At 37.8% G+C, this 20,254-nt stretch overlaps 1 long non-coding RNA gene across 4 annotated transcripts in view; it reads right to left on the bottom strand.

Annotated features, from left to right (window-relative positions):
• Positions 1–17,593: 17,593 nt before the first annotated feature.
• The window catches only part of LOC149254414 (uncharacterized), a 216,662-nt gene continuing 214,001 nt past the window's right edge, over positions 17,594–20,254 (bottom strand). For 3 of the 4 annotated variants that reach the window (XR_016267150.1, XR_016267149.1, XR_016267148.1), the window contains one exon: positions 17,594–18,012. This is a non-coding gene — a long non-coding RNA (uncharacterized LOC149254414). The remainder of the gene's footprint in view (positions 18,013–20,254) is intronic. The other variant, XR_016267155.1, reaches the window with a different exon arrangement.

Raw genomic sequence — 20,254 nt, forward strand, 5'->3', positions numbered from 1 at the left:
AGACCCCCTTTTCAAGAAAACTATGCAGAAACCTCCACAGCCAATCAGCTCAATGAAGATCCCGAAATTAACTTGATGGGTCTGGATGGTAAAAGCCATGTATTCTTAACACAAGAAGACCATGAGGAGGATGAAAGCAAAACATTCCAAACTAAATCAGGAGAATCCTTTGACTTTAAACAAGGATATGATACTGCTGTCTATGAAGTCCATAAACAATACAAACTAAGGAGTAGGACTGTAAATGTAAATCAGCCTGAAAAGGCAAAGGAGAAACAACAGTCCAAAGAAACCATGGTCACAGAACCTAATCACAACACAAACGGGCCTACAAAAGAAGTAGTGGTTGAGGAGGTTACTGAACTACTGTCCCCACTACAACAGCCCATGGCAACCTCGTCCTCCCACCCAAATCCGAACATTACCCCTCAAGACATGAGTATGAGGGGCAGGTTTCAAAATCAAGATGAAATCCAACAAGAAGATTTAGTGAACAAAGAAAAGACTGCTATCCGTGACTCTAAAATCCAAGTTGACAAACCTTTTGACCTAGGTACAGAGATTGGCAAGTTAAAGATAGCCATCCCCCTCTCAGAGCTAGCCAAGCATGACATATATAAGCAACAGATAAACAAATCCCTACAGCTCACCAATAGCAAAGATGATGTAAATGTGCTAGATGACACTCCAGAATTACTGTTTGGCCCAGAGGTAGATGGAAAATCAGAAGTCACAGGGGTTTTACCGTTTTATGTCAGCCTGCATGTTCATGATAAAATACTGCATAATGCAATGTTCGACTCAGGCGCCTCTCACAACCTTATGCCAAAAGCAGTCATGGAAAGATTGAACTTGGATATAACAAGGCCATACAAAGACCTGTTTTCCTTTGATTCTAGTCAAGTCAAATGTTTAGGCCTAATAAAAGATTTATGTGTGTCTCTGGTTCAATATCCCAACAAGACTATTCTAATGGATGTGGTAGTTGCTGATATCCCACCCAAATATGGGATGCTGTTATCAAGATCATGGGGAGCCAAGCTCCAAGGATCCCTGCAATTAGACATGTCATATGCAACTATCTCTGTCTTTGGGCAACCAAAAAGACTATACAGGGAAACACTCATGAAGTATATGGTCAGCAGTGAAGAAAAGCCTCAAAATTTTCCAATATATGTTGTCCATTCGGACATAGACTCCTTCATCCTCTTCAATGATAGCGCAGACCTTTCAAACAATGACATTAGGACCGAAGCACTCATACAAGAACAAAACATTGATCAGACAAGTAGCACCTGCCAAACATCAATCAGCCCAACAATACACATTCACCCTCCTCTAGTTGTTAAAGATTGTCAAACAAGTGATAAAGCTGTCCTAGAAAACAAATGGGGGAAGAAACCCCAACTCCTGCTCACATTGCCATCCCATGAACAGAACTTTAAATCTTCTGTCCAGCAAGATACCCTGTGGGTCCTAGAATTTGATGGGTCAGTCAACAAGTTAGGGGCAGGAGCTGGAGTGTGGATATATAACAAAGAGAAAGGCTATGCAGAAGGCAGGGCTTACAGATTGAATTTTAGGTGCACTAACAACATGGCAGAATATGAAGCTCTCTTGCTGGGCCTAAAGCTAGCAAAATCACTACAAGCTCCTAAACTCTCCATCATGGGAGACTCTGATCTAGTCATTCAACAAGTGAAAGGACAGTTTGTCACCAATGACAAAAGATTGAGGTCCTACAGATCTGCTGTAATTGAAATATTAGAAACCTTCTCTGAGTTTGTTATCACAAAAATTTCAAGGGGCCACAATCTCCATGCACACAGCTTGGCAACGTTTGCCAGCACCTTCAAATTCCCATTAGAACCCAATAATTGTTTCACAGCCGAGGTCAAATACAGACCCTCTATTCCAAACAATGTTAAAGAATGGCAAGTATTTGAGGATGACATGCAAATAAACAATTTCTTGACCTTGCAACAAGAGTTCATAGGATTAAATATTGATCTTGATGGAGCAAGTCAATCACAAATACTTGAGGAAGCAAGTCCATCACAAATACAGTTTCAACAGTCTGCTCACCCAATGTCACCTAGAACAGCAAAACAATTACTGAGTCTAACCATTTTCGACAATGAAAACATTCAGCAAATTCACCAAATTGACTGCGAAGAGGTGAGCAACGCTGAAGATGAAATCATACAACTCAAAGACAATTTCCTTCCAGCAGGCCTTACCCCACTAGAGGACATTTTTGACTCAAATGATGTCCCCAGGAAACCAAAGATGCAGCCATTAGATGCAGCAATTGAAGAATGCAACATTGGTACCACTGACAAGCCTAAAATAATAAAGCTATCTGCTGCTTTGCCCCCTGATCAAAAACCCAAATATATTGATCTCTTTAAAGAGTTTCAAGATGTCTTTGCTTGGGGTTATCAGGATCTAAAGTCCTATGATACCTCTGTTATCCAGCATACCATTCCCCTCAAGCCTAATCAAAAACCATTCAAACAGAAATTGAGAAGAATCAATCCTGTGCTCCTTCCTTCCATTGAAAAAGAATTACAGAAAATGTTCAAAGCTGGTATCATAGCACCAATCAGATTCTCTGAATGGATTTCAAATTTGGTCCCTACAAGAAAGAAAACTGGTGAGATTAGACTTTGTGTAGACTTAAGGAATTTGAATCAAGTATCACTCAAAGATAACTACCCTCTACCCAAAATGGATCACATTCTTCAAAGAGTAGTAGGGGCTTCAAGGATATCATTGCTTGATGGTTTCTCAGGTTTCAATCAAATCCTGGTACACCCTGATGATCAGGACAAAACTGCATTTACAACCCCATGGGGAACTTTCAAGTATGTGAAAATGCCCTTTGGATTGAAAAACGCAGGGGCAACATTTCAGAGAGCAATGGACATTGCTTTTGCAAAAGAGATTCATGACTTCTTGGTCATTTACTTAGATGATCTTACACCCTTTTCAAAATCTGACCAAGAACACTTGAAACATTTGAGACAGATTTTCATAACATGCAGAAAATATGGCATTTCCTTAAACCCCAAGAAGTCATTATTTGGCTTAGAAGAAGGGAAACTCTTAGGACACATTATTTCAAAAGATGGCATAAGAATTGATCCAGATAGGATACAAGCTATCCTACAAATGCCTCATCCCAGGAATGTCAAGGAGTTGCAAGGATTCTTAGGGAAAATCAACTTTTTAAGAAGGTTTATCCCTAATTTAGCAGAATTAATCAGATTACTAAATAATATGCTAAAGAAAGATTCAAAGGTCAAATGGACTGTCGAAGCAAAACAAGCCTTTGAAAGTATAAAATTAGCCTTGACTCAAACCCCAGTGTTAACCAATCCTCAGTTTGACAGAGACTTTATCATTTTCTCCTTTGCCTCCCAACATACTATTGCTGCTGTTTTATTACAGAAAGATGACCACGGGAGTGAGAAACCTATTGCTTTTTTCAGCAGAGCTCTCAGAGATGCCCCTCTAAAGTACCAAATTATGGAGAAACAAGCCTATGCTTTGATCAAAGCTATTAAAGACTTTAGGATTTACATCCTTTACTCCCATGTTGTGGCTTATGTACCAAGTCCTATTGTCAAAGACATTCTCACCCAAGAAAACTTAGAGGGCAGAAGAGGAAAATGGATTGCCAATATACTAGAATTTGACATTGAAATAAAACCCACAAAGCTAATAAAAGGGCAAGGTTTGGCCAAATTAATGACAGAAGCAAATTTCCAAGCCTTAGATATCAACCAACTGGACAGTGGAACAGAGCTGGCGACTCCAAAGATCAATGTAGCCTTTGAACAATCTCCTTGGTACTCTGATATCTGTTATGTGTTACAAAACCTGTGTGCTCCCCCAGGGCTGTCCAGAACTAAGTGTAGGTTCCTAAAAATGAAAACATCTAGATTCTGTGTGATAGATGGAAACTTACTTTGGAAAAACCATGAAGGTATATTACTGCACTGTCTAATAGAGAATGAAACTAACAATATCATGCAAGACTTCCATGCTGGAGACTGTGGTGGACATTTGTACTGGAAATCCACTGTAGACAAAATATTGAGGGCTGGTTATTACTGGCCCACTATGTTCTCTGATGTTAAGAAATTTGCAGCCTCATGCCACAAATGCCAACTGTTTGAAGGCAAAAGACAGTTGCTGCCACTTCCTTTGAAGCCCATTGCAACAGAGAGACCTTTCCAACAATGGGGCTTGGATTTCATTGGGGAAATTCATCCCTCATCTTCAGGGCAACACAGATGGATTTTAACAGCAACAGACTACTTCACCAAGTGGATTGAAGCTGCCCCATGCAGACAAGCAAATGATTCAGTAATTATTCAGTTTTTGGAAAACAATATACTGGCTAGATTTGGCTGTCCGGACAAGATAATAACAGACAACGCTGCTGCCTTCAGATCCAAGAAAATGGTGAACTTCTGCCATAAATTTCACATTATTTTGGGCCATTCTACGGCTTACTATCCTCAAGGAAATGGCCTTGCTGAATCATCAAACAAAAGTTTGATAAATATCATAAAGAAAGTGCTGGAAGAGAACAAAAAGAACTGGCATAAGAAACTAGTAAATGCTTTATGGGCAGACAGACTGACAACTAAAAGATCAATTGGGACCAGCCCATATGAGTTAGTCTATGGATTAGAGGCCAGATTTCCTTCATCACTAGGAGTGCCGGTTATGAAACTTCTGCAAGAAAGCCAAGCAGAGCCAAATGACATGCAAAGAAGGATTAACCAGATAATTTGTTTACAACAGACCAGAGAACAAGTTTTCAGCAGAGTACAGATACTACAAGAGAAACTGAAAAAGGCCTTTGATAGAAGAACCAAAGCAAAAGATTTCAATATAGGGGACAAAGTTTTAAAGTGGGATGCAAGAAGAGAAGAGAAAGGGAAACATGGAAAGTTTGACTCTTTATGGAAAGGACCATTTGCTGTCCAAGCAGTGCAAGGTAATAACACCTACTTCCTCAAAAGTTTGACTGAAACTGACTTGGATGAAGGTCCTGTCAATGGCAGGATGCTGAAGCACTACTTTGACTGTTCACTATGAGTGGAATCCAAGGATTCATTGTATATATACAGATGTACATATTGTTTTCTGTTTTAGATTGTAAAAAGCAGTTTTCCCAACTGATTCACCAACCAGCTAGAGGCAAGTAGAATCAGAGGTCTTCCAAGAAAAAAGCACACAATTTTGACACATTTTTGCAGCAAATTTCAAAGACTGGGATGGGCAATCAAAGAACAAGGCAATCTGACCTGCTGTTCTTGGTCTTTCAGAAGAAAAACCATCCCCATGTGGAGCCACTGTTGGATACCTATACTAATAGGTTTCATATTTCATGATTGGCCAAGGAAAGTCCAAATATGCTCTGCTTTGGTATTACAAAGATCCCATATTTCCTAGGGAACAAGAGGTGTGTAATCTGTTTCAAATATTGAAGACCTTTATTTCAATTTTGTGGATGATTCAACAGTCTAATCTGGATCATGCCATGTGTTCAATTTTGAGTTATAGAATAGAGAAAGAAGTCTGTCCAAACTGTTTAATCTTGGCAGACAAGTAGTTTAGGTAGAGAAGCAAAGGTTCCCAACAGCTTAAACTGGGACCTTGGAAGAGATAAGGGTAGAAGTAGATAGAAAAGAAAAAAGAAAAAGCCAAAGAAAAGAAAAGGCAAGTAAGGGTTTGCAAGCCTAAATGCACCCTCCAATGGAGAAACAAAAAATGCTAGGAAAATAGCTGGGTAAGCAGTTGTGGTTGCAGAAAAGGTATTTTCACCATTACACATATGTCAAGAGGTGTTGTGCCAAGGCAAAAATCTGTCAATGGACAAAGTGGTTAAATCCATCAAATTACAGCAAGGAGCACAACTAACCTCCCTCTTCCCCTCTATTCCATTACTAACACTCCCTTTCTTTAGCTGAGATTTATGAAGAGAAATCATGGTTTTATGATGGTTCTAGTTCATTCAGAAGCCACATTTCTGGTCTAAGATCTTTCATTTTGATCTACTCTCAAAACCAAGTCAATTTCAGATAAACTCAGTAAAATCCCCTTCATTTGCTCCCTTCATTCATATTAACCTCTAATTTTACTATATAGCTCCCCTATTTTACCCTTTCCCCTAATAATATTAACACTATGGTGTATAAAGCCCCAAATCTTATAAATACTCCCTCCCCTTGGCATTATAGCCATATATTCTTCAAAAGGGACCAAAATGACATCTGGTCACTTTGGTGAACCTGTTCCATCCCATTCCCCCTTGCTGCAAGTCAAATTGCTCCTTAAACCATCATTTGCATTGAAAAAACCCTTATAAAACCCTCTTCCGCCTTTAAATCCTTTGCAAAAACTACCAAAGCCAAAAAACCCGCCTCTGGCGCATTTCCAAAGGTTAGCGCATTGTTTGTTTTAAATAAAAAACATTGAAAAACCAATGAAAAACCAATAAAAAACCCTCTACCCAAAGTTTTCCGCCTGCATATAACCCGAGCATCTTCGCACTCCGCCCACCGTCGGATCAAGTCTCTGAGATCCGACGACCCACAGCAATATCGGAGCGGCCCCCACTGCTGTCCTTTACCGCCCGAGAAGGTGACGTTGCGTCACGTCAGTACCTCTCCACGCGTCAAACGCTAAAGCCTCTCGGAGCAAGGCCTGACACATTCGGCGTCGTACCTAAACCGCCCCGAGAAACCGTAGCGGTTAACCTAAACCGTAACCGCTACGGTCCTAACCGCCAACTATTTTCCGCCAACGAATCGCCACGTCACATCCACCTGTACTCGCTCCCGCTATTCGTCCACCTGGCCGCTGACATGGCTGCCACCTCATCGCCCCCTTGGACCAATGGTCTACCGCCACGTCACCCGATGACGTCAGCTGACGTCACCTCACCTTGACCCACCAATGACGTCATGCTGACGTCATCACTAAAAAGCGCCAAAATGGTAAAAAAGTCTATATTTACCCAAAAAACCGTGTTTTTCCCACTTTTCTCTCCTGTCGCTATTGTTCTTTCTGCATGACCGTTTACGTTCGAATTTCCGCCAACCTGCTGAGTTAACCCGGGCGACCTCCTCAGCATCAACCGTGCACACCTGTGCAACCTCTGTTCGTCAATTAACAGGTATTTACCATTGTTCTGCCCTCCATACGACTGTTATTGAAATTTAAGTTGCTCAGAAGGCTTAAGACACCTTGAAACTACATTTACACCGCCCATTTCCCTCTGCACGTCCACCATTGTAACTGTGAAGTCCAAAAAGCACCAGCCGAGCCATAATACCTGTAATTTCGCCCAGAAAGCAACACTCACTGCGTATTCTCGGCTAATTCCTAGTTGGTCTCAATTTACCCGCTAAAAAAGGACATAGTCAGACCTTAGAAAAGCTCTGCTCCCAAAACAAACAGTATTCCAACTGCTGTTGTGTAAATCCCCCTCTGGTATCTAAATACAAACTGTCTTTACAGAGAATCACCTCTATTCTGTGTTGCTTCCATTTTGACTATTCACCTACAATTGTTGCACTTTGAAGAACTATGGAGACTCCTATTGCTCTAAATATCAAGCCCCTCAATGCTCCTCACCAGGAATTAGCATGGAAAGCCCTGGGAGACATGGATTACCAAATGCTGGACTGGTTCCCTATGGGAACCAAATACAATATCCAGATGATGAATGAGTTAAAAGCCCAGCACCTGAGTGGGGCAGACATCTTGGGAATTTGGGACTCAAATTTGCCCATCTACAACCTTCCCCAAGTAAATCCTATGCCAGAACTGATCTACAGCTGCCAGGAATGTTATGACCCAAACCAAAGAGCTGTCATCAGCCCCACAGGCTCAATCCTGTTCCAGATTACCCCAGAGAGTATAAATGGAATGCTGCACTTCCAAACTGCCAAGCAATTGGCCCCCATCTTTATGCAGAATTTGATAAACAAAGGGACCAAGCTGTCAAATGACCAAATCATTAAAATCAATCAGTTGTTTGTAAGACCAAGCTCTGAATCAGTCAGAACCCCTCCTATTGGGTATCACTATTTGAATGAATTGGGCAGGATGTTAGTGGATTTAATCAGTTATGTCCTAGGATTCAGGGGGATGGAGGATGTGGATGATAGCCTAATAGCAATGCTGTCTATATTCTCTCCTGGTAAACCCCCAGCTGTACATTATGACTATGCAACCTACATTGCAGATAAAATCCATGAGCAGTTTATGAACTTGAGGAGGGAAAGACTATTCAGGTATACTTCATATATATACCACCTATTCTTGTTCTATCAGCCAGCCACCTTCTCTGTTCCTTTGAAGCCACTCAATGCCCAGGGAATTCCAAGGTCAGTTGTGTTCTGGACTTCTGTTTTTCATCATACCTCTGTATCACCTTACACATACACTGAGTTCATTGACTTATTCATCTATCCAGTCATGACAGTATTGCATGGTACTCCTCCTCCTAGACTAACTGATGACATGAGGAGAATTCTCCATTTGAATAAGTCCTACAGCATTGGTAATTGGTACTTCTACCAAAACCACACAGTCATCAGGATATATGGCTGTGAGTTGAACCCATTTAGGTTGCCAAGGTATGTCCCCATGAGGCTTTTTGCCTTGGAATATTTCAGACAGTTTGGGAACTCAGACTATCTTCATTTTCAGAGCAACAACAAGAAGTCACAGTTGAAGGTAAGGAACCAGCTGGGTCCTTTCCTATATAACAGAAAAGAAGAGGGATGGAAAGAGGCAAACACTATCCTGGAAGGCCTCAGACTGCAAACCAGCTTTGAATGGATACCCTATGACCCCAATCATGCTATCTCCCTCAGGAGGATTAGATACAAATTGGGTAGCTATGCACACAAGAGACAACCCGAGATTGAACAGTATGCCAATGCATCAAATTGGGAAGAGGGTACCCTAGAGGAGGAAATTACTAATGAAGAGTTACTTGAGAGAGAGGCTAGAAATATGCAAAAGGAAGCTGACTTGGAAACTTGTGGACAGGTGCCCCTCTCCTACAAAAAGCAACTTGGAGCAGCTGCTACACCATCAACAGCACAGCAGCAAACTGCCGAGAAAGCACCACAGACAGCAAGCAAGGATAAAGGGAAGCAGGTGGAACAGCCACCTCCATTGACAGAAGAACAAGTGGACACATTGCTACAGCAGCAAGAAGAGATGGAGCAGCAGGAACTTGGGCAGCAACAAGAAGAGGAACAGTTTAGTGAACAGCAGCCCTTGCAGCAAGAAAAAGTGATTGATGCTCCAAGCTCCACTGAGCAACAGGCTCAGACAATAGTGCCTCCTAGGGCAGAAACTACTGTTGATACCTCAGTCCTCCAAACCCCACAAAAGGAGGACTTAACCAGGAAAAGGGATAGAGAGACTCCCCTGACTTCATCCATCAATCGGGGAGAGAAAAGACAAAGACTAAATGACTCTCAAGAGGATGACATAGCAGTGAGGCAAGCAATGGGCATGAGCCCACCCAGTGGAGAAGTTTCAGCCAGTTCATCTCAGCATGAACATGATAGAGCCGTGGGAGGAGAGGTCAGCTCCTCCAGCCAGCATAGAGAAGGACAGTCAAGCATCAAACAACAATTTATTGACATTAAGAGGAGGAGTGATCCTATTAAAGTACAGCTGTACAATCATTTGCTGAACCTGGCTCCTACCAATCAGCAAAGACTCATGTCTGCCTTTGATGTAAGTGAAGGCAAGATGATCATGAGTCACTTCATGCCCACAACGCTGCATCCTCAATCTACCTCAGATTACCTAAGAATCAACATGGAGGTTCTGGCCAAAGACATACACCCTATGGATAAGATTGAATTACATAAACAAACTGGTGAAATGGTGTATGCCTCCTTGGCAGATGAAACGTTGGAGAACTACAAATTGAAGAGCAGCCTTGATAATACAGCCTCTCAGCTGGAATTGGAGAGAGCATCATCACAAGCCAAGGACAACAGGATCAAGTCCTTGGAAGAGGTAATTATAGAAATAGGACATGATCCTAAAGATGTCAAGGGTATCCAAGAACTCCTGAAGCTAAGGGATGCAGACATGGCGGCCTTAAGAAAGAAAATCAAGCTCCCAGCTACCATCCATCCGCAAACAGACGAGGTTGCCCAGCAAAGGCAGGAAAAGGATGCTACAGACCTACTGATATCCCTGTACAAGGAGCTGGTTCGAACTCAAGACCAGCTAGGACAATCAGAAGCTGCAAAGGCAACACTACAAACAGCAATGAAGCAAAGAGAAGAGGGCCAACCCTCCCAGCCTCCTCCTGTGATAATTAATCTTGAGGAAGTCCCTCCAACAACTACTCCTCCTCCTCAGCAAACGGGAACTACAGCACCATCTACAGCAACAACTACACCAACACCAGGACAGACTCCCAGTCTGGATATGCAGAAGCTGCAAGCTGAGATCCAAGTTCTTGAATCTCAAATGAAAGAGCTTGATGAAGTCAAGAAATCTTTGGCCAAGGTGAATGAAAAATTTGACAAAAGCAAGCAGAATGAAGCAGCAAAGGAGAGAGAGATAAAAGCTCTAAAAAAGAGAATAGCTGAACTAGAAAAAGAGCTTGCACTAGAAAAAGTAACAGCAGAATTGAAAGCAGTCCTCTGGGGTAACATTGGGCGGTCCATCACCAATCAATGGCAGTATATTGAGACTATGGATGAGCAAATAGCACTCATCACGAAGGCAAACAGGGAGGTACAGAGAGCAAGAGCAAGCCTTGGCCACATGCCAGATGCTGCCAGCAGAATGATCAATATTTTGAATAACAAAACCAGCTCTCAACTAGCCACCATGGGAATTACTAACAGGACTGAAACAATCTCAGTAGTTAAAAGAGTCCTGACACTAAGAAGTCTAGTTGGAACGCTGGAGAGGAGGACACAAGATATGCAGACCGAGATCAACAAGTTCCTGGACAGATTTGTGGCATTGCAGAACAGAGGCCTCCCCAGCATTTTAAGCAGTGTAGGAAGACTGCTCACCCTAGAAAATTACAACAAAAGGATTGATGCCCATGCAGTAGCACAGATTGCAAAACAGCCCAGTACCTCAACAGACACAGGGCCAGCATCAGGGCAGAATCTGTATGATAGGGTGGATAATCTGTTTTTTATTATGAATGAAATTGATCATCTGTTTGATACACCACCAAATTTCTTTAAGTATACTGAAGCAGATGAGACTATGGGGGCAATCATAAATCATCAATTGCCCACACAGGAAGTATGGAGGAATTTGACACAGATAATTTTATCAGGCCAGAACCTGTAGCGCTAATTTTCTCCAGTATATGAGCAGTCATGCACAGGCACAATTTTGATGAATAAAATCTACAAGGAAGAGGCAGATGCTGAGCCAACTCAGCAGAGCTATTTACTCACCACAGCAGCAGTCACAATCACAGGTGACAACCCAAAATACAGCGTACAAGCCATAAAGTCGGGTTCTCCAGCATTTAATCAAAGTATCTCAACCGACTCAGCAGATCCCAAAGGCCAAAATATCTTCTGACAGAACATTAAGGCGCCTTTATTTTGTATTCAATGCTGTAATAAATTTCTGATAATAATATCTCAAAGTTGGTGAGAATATTAAGTCTGAGATAACTCAGGACTCAGATATTTTTGTAAAAATCGCAAGTATATATTCACCCCTGGCAGAAGCTCAGGGGGTTGTTGTTATTTTCCTTTTGGAAGTCTCACTTGCTGTAAAATTCTCAGAGAAGTAATGCAAAGGGAGAATGGAATTTCCGAAGCTTGGTGTATTTGATGCGTTGTGATGAATGGTGAATGTTGCAGGATTCCAGAGTGTTTCATAAAACAATAAGTTTTCTTAAATCTCTGTGTTACATGTTTTCGAGTCTTTTGTTCTCTTTTATTGTCTAAATGTTTTAAACTTAATAGCGAAGTAGAAGAATAGTTCAGGATTTAATCACTGATTACCCTGAACTCAATCTGAGCTATTATCCATGTTTTTCTTCAGATACAGTGAATGAAGTGTAATTCTTAATTGCTGCACTTTAAAACTATATCTTTTACAGTGATAGACATCCCCAGGGATTCAAGTTTTGCTCCTGAGGCATCTATCTGTTTCTCATACCTAGTTTGGTGGAAATACTCGAATACTTTAGTGAAAATTCTTAATTGCTTTCACTGGTTTTTTCACCTGTTTGTGTTATAAATCAAAATTTGTTCTATGAAGTATCCAAATGGCCCTGCAAACTTCACCAGTTCACCTCAAGGTTTCTAGACACCTACAGCCACAGACTCCATTGCCCAATGATATTTGACTCTTTGAAAATTACATCATAAGACCTAAAAGAAACTCTTCAACCAAAACATAAACAAAACCTGTGCATAATAGCTAGCCTAAAACCCTATCATAAACAGTTACAAATCATAAAGAGAGAGCCCTCTCTGATCACAGTTTGGCTAGGAACAGTGATCCAAAGATTAGTTAGTGGTTACCCCGGCCGTATTCCCTTGGGAGTCATAGGGAACAACCTGGGTGTTAACAGAGCGATCGCATCATTAAAGAAATATTAAATCGGGGATCGGGGACAGTTATGTCACAAATTGCACATCGCACACCGTATCTTGCGATTTGTACTTTGGACATCGCGCATCGTAGATTCAGAATAATGATATGGCCATAAATAAAAATGCAAGGAAGCGATTGCGATATCGGCGATGCGATGGATGACATAACTAATCGGCGATCGGCAATCTTAAGCACCCGATGTCACACAATATGATTCCTGCGATGCCGATGTGCGATAAATGTCGTGGCTAATCGGCGATCGCGATCGGCAATCTTAAGCACACGATATAACAATTCTCAATATGCCGATATGTGATGAAGAATGGACCCGATAATTTTATGATGAAAATTTGATAACATTTCGGATCCAAGATATCGGTCCTTTTAAAGTTATGCTCCTACCATTATTGCAATTGAACGGACGTGACATTTTAATGAATTTGATTTGAATTTCATATCGGGTCCGGAATTATGTGTTTATCGCAATATCGGTAAAGTCGATTATCGGAGATCGGCGATTCATGTTCATGGAAGTATACTTCACTTGGAAAGCTCCGATATGCGAAATGCAATATGGCATATGAGTAAGATAATACATCAGAGGTCTTTGATGAACAATTTGTTATCAAAAAAAATACTAAGAACTTCTTCCGATGAAATCTTGTGATGCGAATGGTCTTATGATATTTCCTGAAATTTCAATTGGGTTTTCTAATGAATGAAAGCAAAGCTAAAAAATGCTTAAATCCTAATGCATCACAAATAAAATTTCCCTGAGCCTGTTGCAAATTTGAAATGGATTTACTGCTTATTTTATGTTTTGAAAAGAAATAAAAACCTGCAAATAAAACAGAACATGAATAAAAAATAAACTAAGGAAAAGATGAATTAATAATGGATGAGAATAAAGTTGTAAATGCATACCTGAAAGGAATTTGTCTGTAAATTTTACCTGATAAATCTTCAAATTCTTCCTTTGATTAAAATCATCTCATTATTTATTCTAAATCTAAGTGTGCAATCAGCCTAAATGAAATCAATCATTCATGTTCATGGAATATAAAATTTACCAGAAATGAATATGAAACTATGCTTCCCTTTCGAAGTGAAACAACAATTTATTACCTCTGCTCATTCCGAATTAATCTTGAGAAAAATCTGTATTGTTATAGTGACTGTTCAATAATGCCTTTAGTAAATAAACATGATGCGTTTTACAACATCAGATAATAAACTAAGATTAAAATGAGATTAAGCCACTAATTGTAGAAAAATATCAAAACAGATTTAAATGTGTGCACTCGGCAAAATGGGCATTCTTAAGATCAGCTTTTGGCAAATTTCGAGAAAGATAATATGAAGTTCATATGATTACCGTGACAGGTTAGACCGACTAATGATTGAATTAGAATTAGGCTTATCATAGTCAATCATACATCTCATGGGATAATGGGATCATGAAGCTTTTATATCCTCAAATCCTTACCATATAAATTTCAAAAGAAAATCTTAGAAGGAAATCTCGAAATAAAGAAAAGTGGCTTTGAGGCAATCGATACCAAGTGCAACTTTAATTGAATTTAATCAAGACATTATTCAAAATAGGCAGAGTAGAGATATCGCTATAAGAAATTTCAAAAAGGAAAGCAAGAATTAAAATTTTCTGATAAGGAAAAATGTTTCCACTGAACATGTATGAGAAGGCTGATTGCTTTGTTTTATTTTTTAATCTACAGAACTATTGCAAATAAATTAACTACATAAAACAAGCTAACTAAATTAATTCTACTCCTATTCTAACCATATACATGAAAATGACTAGGTATAGTCATATTTCCAGTGTAGCCATTTTCTCATTTTTATTCCCGCGTTTATGTACAGTTCAAATGTTAGTAATAAAAATACAGATTTGACTAAACTAAGGAAAATAAATATGAAATCAGAATGTACAGTTATTGTTAGGAACTTAATTAAAATTTCTCTCTCCTGAAATTTCCTTTCCAATTGACTACCAATTGGATCATAAAAATCTGGATGGATTTCTATTAAGGATTGAGAAATGTTCAAAGGAAGAGATAACAGGCCAGATTGTGAAGATAAGCTTTTAGATTCTTTGACCTGAAAAAATTTGTTAGTGTTATGTACAAATGTTAAATCATTGACAATTTTCCTTGAAGGAAAAATTTCCAAACAATTTTCAAATGAGTCAATGAAAAATGGATGGAAGCCTTTCAAATAAAATGGCAATTTATTAATTGAATTGAATTGTTGGCCAGATTGCAAAAATACATTCTCTTGTTGACATTGCCTTTGAAAAGATAGAAGCTTTTGATGAAACATTAGCATTGATATAAATTGGAATATTAATATCTTTTGATGCTGATGATTATAATATGAAACTTGAATTTCCCAATTGGGCAATGCATCAATTGAGTGTTTGATAGTAAGGTATTCAATATGCCAACGAAAAGTGTGGAAAATTTGAAAAATTAAATCTGATTTTATACAAAATAAGTGGGGAAATAAAAATAAAATGAAATTACTATTTTTACAACTAATGTTACAGCACATTTGGGATCGTTTTAAAATGATTTCATTTTCACAAGGAATGGCTAGAATTATGGAATTTGGGTAATTTCGAATTCCAACTTGTGAAATAGAAAACGAATTATGATTATGAGTAGGAATGAGAGTTTGATCATGATATGAATCATAAATTGGAATGTTTTCTTGAATGGTGAAATCATGAAGATAATTTGATGCTCTAAAATGAGGATTAGTTGGGATAATTTCTAAATTGAAGCGTTCCTCATTCTCAGATGTTATTTGAATTTTATCATGAGGATTCTCTTGAGAAGAATAAAAATCAACATCCTCAATGTCAGAGTAATCATCATAAATGACCTCACAAGATTCTTTAGAATTCCCTTCAATTTCATCCGATATACCAAAACAAGGAGGAACAAAAATCTCATGTTCATTAGTGGCAAAAGAATGATCATTAATTGCTTCTCTATCTTGATAAAAACTTAATGGTAATTTATTAAAATCATCCTCTTTAATTTCTGAAATATCATTGATACCAAGAGGAGAAAAATTACTATCATTAAAAATATCAGGATAAAGGGAAAAATGTGAACCTGAAACAATGCATTTAAAACTGTCTCTGTTTGAGAGCTCTTGTGCATTATGCTCATTGTAAATTTCAGATTGTAGATCATTCCTTTGTGTGCATATGCTTTCTTGAAGAACGCTGCTTTGCTTCTCTGATTTTGGCATTTGCTCATCATGGAGAAATTCAGAAATTTGTACAGCAGTTTGCATTTTATTTACTTTGATTGCTGCTTGTACTTGCTGATTTGCGATTTTATTTTCCGAATTTACTTCAAAGTAGCTTTCAGATTTCAAGGCGGTTTTTTCTCCAAAATTGCTGTTGTTGTCTTCTTGCATTTGAATGGAAATATTTTCCAAGCTTTGTGAAACCACTTCATCACCATTTATTTGCACATCCATATTGGAATTCTCATTTATATTAGAAGGGGATGGGACAAAGCTCGAATTAATTTCATATGGATTGGGAATGGTTGGAAGAGAACAAATATATTCAAACCAATCTAATGATTCTTCTTCCGTAGGTTTATCTTCATCTTTAAATCTTAAGCAATTCAAATGAAATCGAATATTAAAATCATTAACAGACTTATTTTCAAACCTACGTAGATATTCAATTTCTTCACATACCTATTCATAATTATAGCCGTCAAATTTAAAAATGAAAATTGTAACAAATTGATCCCAGTTGTGGATTGAAGCAACTGGAAGAGTTCTACACCAACTTCTGGCTTTTGCCGCAAATGTGAGAGTAAAAATTCTGCATAAAATGCCTTCATCAATTCCTTGAAAATCGTAATTTGACATATTTTGAATAAATTGAAAGACATGGTTAAAAGCAGAAGAATTTCTCTTACCATTGAATTTTACCTGAGACAAGAGTCTTACCACTTCGGGTGGAGTATTGGAGGATGCACGTCCATGGATACAACTCCATATTGGAAGTTTAAGAGGAGCCATAAACAAAATGTTAAAATTGAAAACACTCCAATAGACAAATTTCTCAGGCCCTCCTTCTAGCGCCAAAAATGTTGATGCCTCGAAAATCGCTGCAACAACATTGGGGGATAACCACCCGGTCCGGACCTTAAAGCAGCTCCTTTTCCGTTTGGTGTGGTGGCTCCGACTGTTCAACTAGGTCCAGTTACCTTCTCCCTACTGCTATTGGTTTATAATGTATCTTTAACTACCAATAGACAGGGACATCAGATCACTTCTTCTTATTGATCAGGCAAGAGAATGAGCCTTAAGCTGATTTGGGTTCAGCCAAGCCACAACTAAAGTTTTGCCTCTTTGAGGAGAGGACTTAAAAGAATGTAGAATTTACTCTAAATGCAAGCTTATTCTATGATGCAAGCAAAAGAAACTAATCTAAATCCTATCTTAATTAGGCAGATATAGATCTAACCCAACTAAGAGCAATATAATTAAAGTATTGGGATTTAGATATGTCTTATTTATAATTAATACCAAGTTAATGAAGTAGTTCAATTAACTGATATTATGGATATCAAAACACATCCTATTGAGACCTCTTAACTGAAATAATAAACCAACAACACTCAGGAAGTAGTTCACATAAATGATATTGATTATCAAATCAGCAAATCCAATAACTAAACAATAATATGTGGAAATAGTTCACAACATATTACCATTCAATAAATCAGTTTTAATAAGGTAGATTTCTGAGTAAATAGTTACTCAGAAATCAGAAATTAATCTATAAGAACAGAAATACATGATAATAACATTGAGACAAACTACCCATATTGACAATAGTGCACAAACATGAATAAAATGACACATTCCTGTTACCATAAAAATGAAATTGATATTTGAAATAGTAGTATTACAAATACCAATTTATTGCATCCATTTATCTTATCTTGGTCTTCAACAGTCCTTTACATTTCTTGAATTTCTGCCTTCAAAGCTAAAGCCACAATAATGAAAACTCTGCCCCTCATACATAATTCAAGATACAAAGGAAAAATTTTCAATAATCCCCATATCTGAGATTTTTTCTCCTCTCTCCTACAACTCTAAATTTCTATTACAGTAGTGCTTTTAGAAGTCTAGCATTGCAGAGGAGAGCCGCCCCTTATTCCATTTTGCAATCTATTACTTATACTATTGGTGAAGGAATTCTTGAGAGAAAAGTTTGGTGAAGAGAAATCTGCCCAATCCAATTGCTGGAGCATTCTCATTGACTAAGATCTTTTTATCCATATTTCCTCCACTGTTTTCCTGCAAAAAGAAATCAAAATAAATTAAAATGCAACCATAAAATCAAAATAGTATTGCTGGCATTTAAAATCAAATTCAATCAAATTCTATTTAAATAATTGAATATAAGCTCTGTATTGATGCTTGGAATGATTTGATTGGCAAAGGATATCATTGACCAATGGATCTGCAATTAGAAGAGGCTTTGGACAAATGAATTTGAAGAAAACAACTCAGAAAATTGATTTTGTTTTCAAAATTCGGAGCCTGATCTTCTGCCTGATTTTTGGCCCAATAAATGATTAAATCTGTTGGTGAAACCTCCTCCAAAATGTTCTCCTTGATTTTCTCTTTCCAATGAGCCATCCTGGGCCTCATTTGGCCAAGTATAACTCAATTTATGAGCCTCCAAAGTTGATGGATCAAATCTGGCATGAATATGGAAATTCTGTTGCTGGGCTAAAAAAAAATCAAAATTCTCATTAAAAATTAAATCCTAAATTAGAATTCTAATTATCTAATAATTAATTCTAATTTAATCATTAATTATGACCTAAACTAATTAATTAATAAACTATGTATTAATTAATATCTAATTAACTAAAATATTAACTATTTGTAAAATAATTAATATAAATATAAATAATATTTAAATTTTAATTAAATTAAATTAAATAAATATTACATATTTATTAATTAAATTAAATTAATTATTTAAATATTAATATTAAACTATCACTACCTATTTCTTATGCTAACATACTCATATAAACCATTGAACCATTAACGATTCATATGGTAACATACACCATTCCTAAAAATGAATTAATACGTGAGCCATACGTGAAGGTCAAAGTTTGACTTATCGCATCGGGAAAACGTTGAGTGAGAGTTCATATGGCATATCGCATCGGGAAAACGTTGAGTGAGAGTTCATATGGCATGCATTAGTCGAGAGTTCTCGATGCGAAATCGCAATTGAATTTTTTGTTTTTTTTTTTTAAACTTTGCTTTAATGCATCATGCCCATATGCTTTTCGGGGTTTTCAAAATTTCGGCAATTCGCATCGGGGCTGGCTAATGAGGTTTTTTTTTAATGTGTCAATGCAAAAGTCCCCGATGCGATATCGCATCGGGGCATCGGGGATGTGGAGATATCGGGGTTTTTAAGTATATCTTATAAAATTTCCGATGCGATATATTTATATTTATATTTTTATATATTAAATTTTAGTTTAATTAAATCAATTATATTTTAAATGATAATTAATTTAATTAATCTGAGATTTAATATTAAAAATCAATTTTGATTTTGATTTTATTTTTTTATGGGAGTTATTTTATAAACTACAGCCACTCTTAATAAGAGTAAAAATAAAAATAAACTACAGCCACTTCGAAAATTTTGGGTTTTCGAGATTAATAATTGATTTAGAAATTGGAATAAACTTCTTAAATCTCGATACTTAATGATTTGGCCGAAAAATGAAGAATGTTAGTAAAACTCTCTATGAGTTAATATTTAAACTGAATGCCTTATTGAACTAATTTATTTACAAAATGCGATATTGTACATTTTATGCATTTTTAACCCAGGCTACATAAATAATCAGACTTTCAAAGGAGCGCCATTTTCAAACCAGTTGACCAAATGAGGCGAAACAAGCGTCAATGGGAAGCTTGTAAAAATTCGATTCTAACAAAGCAATCAAAACAAGAATCCAAGGAAAACGAAAAATTAACAAAAGCGTAGGGAAATCAACTAAATAAAAATCCAAAAAGGTATTTGGCCAATTTTAATAGAAAGGGTCCCCATTATTTGAGTTCAGCGAACCAATAATGGGGGGGTTGTGTTTTTACCACAACATAGCCCAAAACCAAATACTTATCCCCTCATCCTAGGAAGTCCATGGTTAGCCACTGTTGATTCTTACATAAGTTTAAGGGTTCGAGAACATGACCATTAAGAATGGGCATTTGTCCAAACAGTTGGTATTATACCCTCCTACTCAGCCATCCATTGAGCATGACTTACCCCTATGGTTAGAAGAGGAGGAGGAATATGAAGTGTATCATACAACATCCCATCCAATATGTACCCTAGATGTTGTTATAGGAGGGGGGCAACCTAATGAAGATGACCTCATTGACCAGATCCTCCAAAACCAACCCCCTAATACCATGCCTCTTGTTGAGATTGTAAAGGAATCTGAGGGTAATCCTTGGACTGAATTATGCTTAGTTGACCCAAGTCCTACCCATG

Source organism: Pinus tabuliformis, chromosome 7, assembly GCF_031772625.1.
Source record: "Pinus tabuliformis cultivar Carrire ecotype Pingquan chromosome 7, CPIR1, whole genome shotgun sequence".
NCBI lineage: Eukaryota > Viridiplantae > Streptophyta > Pinopsida > Pinales > Pinaceae > Pinus > Pinus tabuliformis.